Source organism: Manis javanica, chromosome 8 (genome assembly GCF_040802235.1).
Source record: "Manis javanica isolate MJ-LG chromosome 8, MJ_LKY, whole genome shotgun sequence".
NCBI classification, from domain to species: domain Eukaryota; kingdom Metazoa; phylum Chordata; class Mammalia; order Pholidota; family Manidae; genus Manis; species Manis javanica.
In genome coordinates, this window is record NC_133163.1 from 25,177,270 (window position 1) to 25,183,269 (window position 6,000).

Genomic DNA, 6,000 nt, shown 5'->3' on the forward strand with positions numbered 1-6,000 from the left:
GTGAGTTTTGTTGACACCAGTATACAGATGAGCAAACTGAGATGCATAGTGGCTAAGGATTGTATCTTGTCCAAACTGGCACAGCTGGGATTCCAACTCCAGAATTCCTCTTCTTTCTCCTCGGCCACCCTGGGCTGAGCCCAGAGCTGAGAGTGCGGGGCAGCTGGCAGGCAGTGGTGGGCTCTGGATCCATAGAGGAAAGAAAGCTCTATGGAGGTGAGATGTGTCCTTCGTGTCAGCGGAAGCCCTGGAGCTGATGTGACCTGGACAGCATGCTCAGTGAAAGCACTGGGACCTGGAGAGAAGGGGGATTCAGGGAGAAGATAGGTAGGGCATTTAGAGTGGAGTTCTCTGTTTGGTCAATGGTTTTGCTTGAGTTCTTTTTCTTAAGGGATTTGAAGGAAGTAACCAAAAACCATCTTGTACCTGGAGTAGTTAGCTCATAAACATCTGGAAATTATGGTGTATGTCTACAGTAAGCATTATCTAATCTTGGCCTGGATTCCTGTGGGCTGGCAGAGTGTCTGTGTTGCCGTGGATCTTTACAATCTGAGTCCTTGACTGATACATCCTGGGCAGCCTGGCCTGGCCTCAAGGGACTGAGAAGGGGAAGGACTCTTTGTGTCTATACCAAAGAACTCTAACAGTGGGCAGATATCTCTCTCTGCCATTCGCTGTGGGCCACGGTGTACAGTAATAGGAAATACAGTCCTTGGAGAGCAGTAAGGGCTCGACTTGGAATAGATCAGGGCTTGTCTGTATGGCATTTAGCAGGTCTATTTAGAAGCAAAGCCACAACTGGGCATAGAAAGAGCATAAAATATCATAGCTGGAAAGACCCTTAGAGATCTTTCTAGGTTTCATTTCACAGATGGGAAACTGAGGCTCAGCGAGGCAGTAGGACTTGCATATCCAGTTAGTGATGGTGATCATACTTGAATGCAGATCTCCTCCTGGCCCAGAATGCTTCCCCTGATGTCTTCTCTACCAGGAGACAAGCTCGTAGTAGATGATCCTCTGAAAGCTTTGCAGTGGCAAAGGGTAGAGATGGTCTTTCCCTGATTGTTTAGGGTGTGGCCAGGCTGTGTGTGTCAGTGGGTAGGTGTAGACTGGGTATATCTTTAGGAAGGCTCTGTTCAATGTGGAAGGCCAGGTGTTGGCCCCTCTCATTTTCCAGGCAAATCATGATCATCCAGACTTTCATCCCTGCACCGTAGCAGGTGTTTGGCTAATGGTGGGTTATCCGGTTGTCACAAAGTAATAGCTGGGCTGCAGTGGTTGCTCCAAAGCAGTGGTCAAGGCTCCGGCAATCCAAGAAAGAATCAAAGGCCAGTCTCAGCTTCCCAGCTCACCAGAAGGGCCTAAGACTTGGTGACAGGGAGAAACAGGTTTCTCAGAGCTGTCCTGAGATGATGGTGCATCCTGAAGGCTAGATCATAACCACAGACAAGTTGCAGGATGATGAGTCCATGCAGAGGACTGGGTTAATTTCTTGAGCCTTGGCTTCCAGGGAAGACTTCACTTTAGTTCAACATTTTCTGAGTCCCTACTATGTGCATGGCACAGCCTAAGATGCTACAGGCAGTGTAGGTATGCAAGACATTACTATGGCCTCTGGGCTGTTATCTGCTAAGACATGTTCTAGAACATAGTGAGCACTTACCATATGCCAGGTGCTCTACACAGAGTATTTTATGTCATCCTTACCATAATCTTTCAAGTAAGGATTCTAATCTCCATATTTCAGATGAGGAAATGGTCTCACAGTAGCTAAATGGTTTTTTTCTGGGACCTAGCCAGTGGGGTGGCTGAGTGAGATTTCAGAGTCTGTGTCCTTTCTGCTGTACCAGGAAGCCACCAGCTAATTACAGTACCTGGCAGAGTAAGGCTACTGCCCCAGCACAAGCTCAAACAAGGTATTTGCAGAACACAGAGGAGAGAGAGATTTGTCCAAATCCAGGCAACCAAGTTTGACTTTAGACACTATTGATACATGGGACCACACAATTGTTTGTTTCAGGGACTGTCCTATGCTTGGTAGTATGTTTAGGAACATCCAAGGCCTCTACCTACTAGATGCAAGTTCCCAGTTGTGACAGTTACGTCCAGCTGGGAACCACTGGTTTTAGGTTAGAAGGTTTTCTACCTGAGCCTATGAGGATCTTGTAGAAAAGAGAGGATTATGGCAATTGAAGAAAGGAGGAAAAAATTTGCTTAGTGTTTTTCCATTTGACAAAGAGTTTCCACTTGGATTTTCCAATTTGTATCTCCCCACTGGCCCTGTGGCTTGCTGGTGTTAGCACATAAGCAAATGACAGCCACATAAAGTTTCCATGGGACTGTAGGGCAGACTGGGGGGTCCTCATTGATTGCAAGGTTCTTCTTAACCAGCTCGTTCCTGGCCTCTGTTATTTCATCCACCACTGAATGCCTACTTTTCATTCTCTGGCCCCTGATCCCCTTCCAGGGGGCTTTTAGGGAATCTATTTCATTATCAACCCTCACCATCAAGTACAAACAGCTAGCGCTTAATTGGGATGTGGCTCTGTGTTAAGGGCTTTACAATTAACTCATTGAGTCCTTACAGCACCTCTAGAGGAAGGTGTTCTTATCACCCCTATTCTACTGGAGAGATGGGGCTTGAAAAGGTTCAGAAGTAACATGCCCAAATTGACACCTGCTAAGTGGCAGAGGCAGGATTTGAACCCAGAGCTTGTTGAATCTCTTCTCTGAATCACTATGCTCTGCTACCTCCCAAGGGTGCCCTTCCCCACTGGGCTGCCCCCTTGGCTTTCGGTACCTCTGTGTTGAGTTCCCAGGATAGCCATGGGCAGCAGCCAGCTTGGCGGGGTGGGTGGGGTGTGGAGTGTTAGTGCCCTGGGAGTGGCTGAAATGCCCTGCCCACCCCATCAGATGTGCGGAGGAAGAGAAGGCAGTGTTTCTGATAGATTCTCCCCTGGTGAAGGACAGTTATCAGGTGTGTGTGGCATTCGGCTATCAGGGAGGGCTTCCTGTGAACAGGGCAGAGCATCCCATCAGGCTGCATGATAAATGTGTAACATATGGGCTGCAGATCAGGGCACAATGGGCTTGTTACTGTGCATCTGCCAGTGATGAAATAACAGTCTATTATTGCAGGAGGCAAAGAATAAATAAACACAATATTTGGGGCTCCATTAGTTCAGGAGCTTGTGGGTTTTCTCTGCCACCTAGTCAGACCAGCAGGTACAAACAGGCCTAGATGAACCTTCTCAAGGATAACTAGACATTCATGTTCTTTCCAGCTCACAAAGAACTCTTGTTCCATTCCTTTGTGCAGGGAGAGACAGGGAGTGAGTGATGGGACAGCTGAGGCTTCTCTGGAGGTGAGAGAGAAGGGTAGCCTGGCCTGCTCTCATCTATCACAGACAGGCTGTGTTAGAGACCACATACAGCAGTCAGGTTCCAAGATTTCAACGAGTCAGGAAGAAAACTGCATCTTGACAGTGTTTGATGGATGTGCTGAAGCTAAAGCAGTGCTTTTCAAATTTGGGTGAGCATCAGAACCTGGGGGACCCCGTACACACGAATAGCTGGGCCCCACCCCCAGAGATCCTGACTCAGCAGGTCTGGGAGGGGTCTGAGAATCTGCATCTCTCAGGTGCTGCTGTGCTGGTCAGGGACTGCACTTTGAGAATCGCTGTGCTGAAGTATACTTTTCAAGATGGTAAAATTCTCGTTCTTTACATTATAAAATGAATTTTTTGGCTCTCATACGTATATAAATGTATGGCTCTCATACATACATAAAATGAATTTGTGTTAAAATTTTTTTAGCTTCCTAATTAATGAGGGAACCAGGAAGTTGTTAAAACCAGTTAAGGGGAGAATATGAACAGACATACGTGATCAGTCATACCGAAAAGAATTTGCCAATGGATGTAAAACTGGTTAATAACCCTATAGGGCAATGAACTGGAATGGAGTTATCTTTTCTAAAAACTGGTGTATCTCTGCTGGACAAAATTCATTTCCATTTCTTTTGGATAAGAGTTACATTACTATCAGTTTTTCTACAGCTAAACTTCTGTCCTTACAGGGTTGTAAAATAGCCTAGTCTGTAGAAAGACAACCGTTAAGTGTACACCCCTATGGAATCAGATAATCCCCAGGGAGCCCCCAATCATTTGGCAGGCTTGTAAAAACAGATTGCTGGGTAGGACCCCCAGAGTTTCCACCGGGTTAAGGAGGGGATTTGGAGGTTTGACTCCTTAAAAAGACTTTGAGCTGATCTGCCTGTTCTTTGCCCCACCTTCATCCTCACTTCTTGTGCCTAATGTTTGGGGCAAGCTACATTCCTTCTTGGCTTTCCTCAGCAACATTTTGCCATTTAACTTTCTCTACTAGTTAAGCCATTTGCTAAGTGGCCATCTACTTTCCAGCGTCCAAAATTTTGTTGCCATTATTTCCCCTCCTGTTGCTCTGTCATCATGGGTTTATGATCCTTCCCCTCTTTAAAATCCACATCCCTTTATGGTCATTTTAGTAGAGTTTCAGAAGGGGATGAGCACACTACATCCATTATCTTACCTTTTGAGCCCCAGAACAGCCCCCTGAGATATGTGGTGGCCTGGTTATCATTGTGTCTGTTTTATAAGTGAGGAAACAGAGAATTTACTTGACCAAAATCTACTGTTTAGGATCTCATTCCATATTCCAGTATTTTTACACAAGATAAACAGTTCTAGCCTGTTCTGATTTTCCAAAGCACTTTCACAGCATTTCTCTCATTGACTCCTTATCACAGTCTAGAGTCAGACAAGTATGAATGTCCGTTGTGTGACTGTGAAGGCTGCGATTGGGAAGAGGAAGGGACTTGCCCAAGGTCACACAGTTTAATGTGTGTTGAGCCCACTGTTTCCAAGTCCAAGTTCAGTGCCTTTCTTCTGCTGATTCTGAAATAGCTTTAAAGACATCTCCAGATGATAAAACATCCAATTGCATGATAAATATTTATTGACTGCCTGCTGTGTACCTGAAACCCCACTAAGTGCTGGGCATGTAACAGGGAACATGATGACTAGGAGTGGCAGCTGCACAGCCCTTCTAAGAGGCCACCTGCAGACAGTGCCTGGACATGCTCATGGCTTCCTGCCTCTCTCTGCCTGAGGTGCAGGGAGTTAAGACCCTAGGAGCCACCCTTCACTGATGAGGGATGGGAGTGGGTGTATAAACCCCTGAACTTCCTTGCCCCTCAGTGGGATACTTTTGAGGCACATTCTACACAGTCCATACCAGGGTCTCTGGGACTGAGCCTCAGTTGCCCACAGCGGTAACACTCTGGTTCATGAACTATGGCTTTCTTCCCTCCCTGTCACTTCCCCAGTGGCTCACCTGTGCTTGCCGGGATCTCTTCCTCAGTAAGCAACCTACTTGTACATCCTTATCTTAGGGTCTGCTTTGGGGGGAACCCCAACTAAGACCCTGAGTCTCTCAAATTATTTTGCTTTGCAACCAGTGATCCTGTTTGCTGCTGCTCTCTGCCTTCCCCTAACGTGTCAGCTGCAAGCAGGTGGGCACTTTTGTATCTTCTGTATCTCTGGTGCTTAAAGTACTGCCAGGCACATGGTAGGTGCTTGGTAAGTGTTTGTTGATTCAAAGAATAATGATTATTTCTACATTGATTAAAGAAGGATCCAAGAGACTGGAATCGAATGATAAATAATGGCAAAGTGTTTCTCCTTTGTGTTTCATAAGAAATTTTATGTCCTGAAGGCTTCATTCATGGCCATTTTTACCTCCAAACTGATAGAAAGAGGAAGGAGGTGAGAACCCACCAGAGCTGCGCTGTGGCAGGCAGGGCTTGGCAGGTGGAGGGGGTGCAGGGGGTGCTGGGCTCAGAGAAGAGGGTGTGAGTCACTAGCTCAGATTCAGAGGCAGCTGAAAGGCAGAGCATCAGCCAGGGACTGTTGCCAGGAAGCAGCCCCGTCTGGCCTTTCTTCGGCAGATGAGGATTTCTGT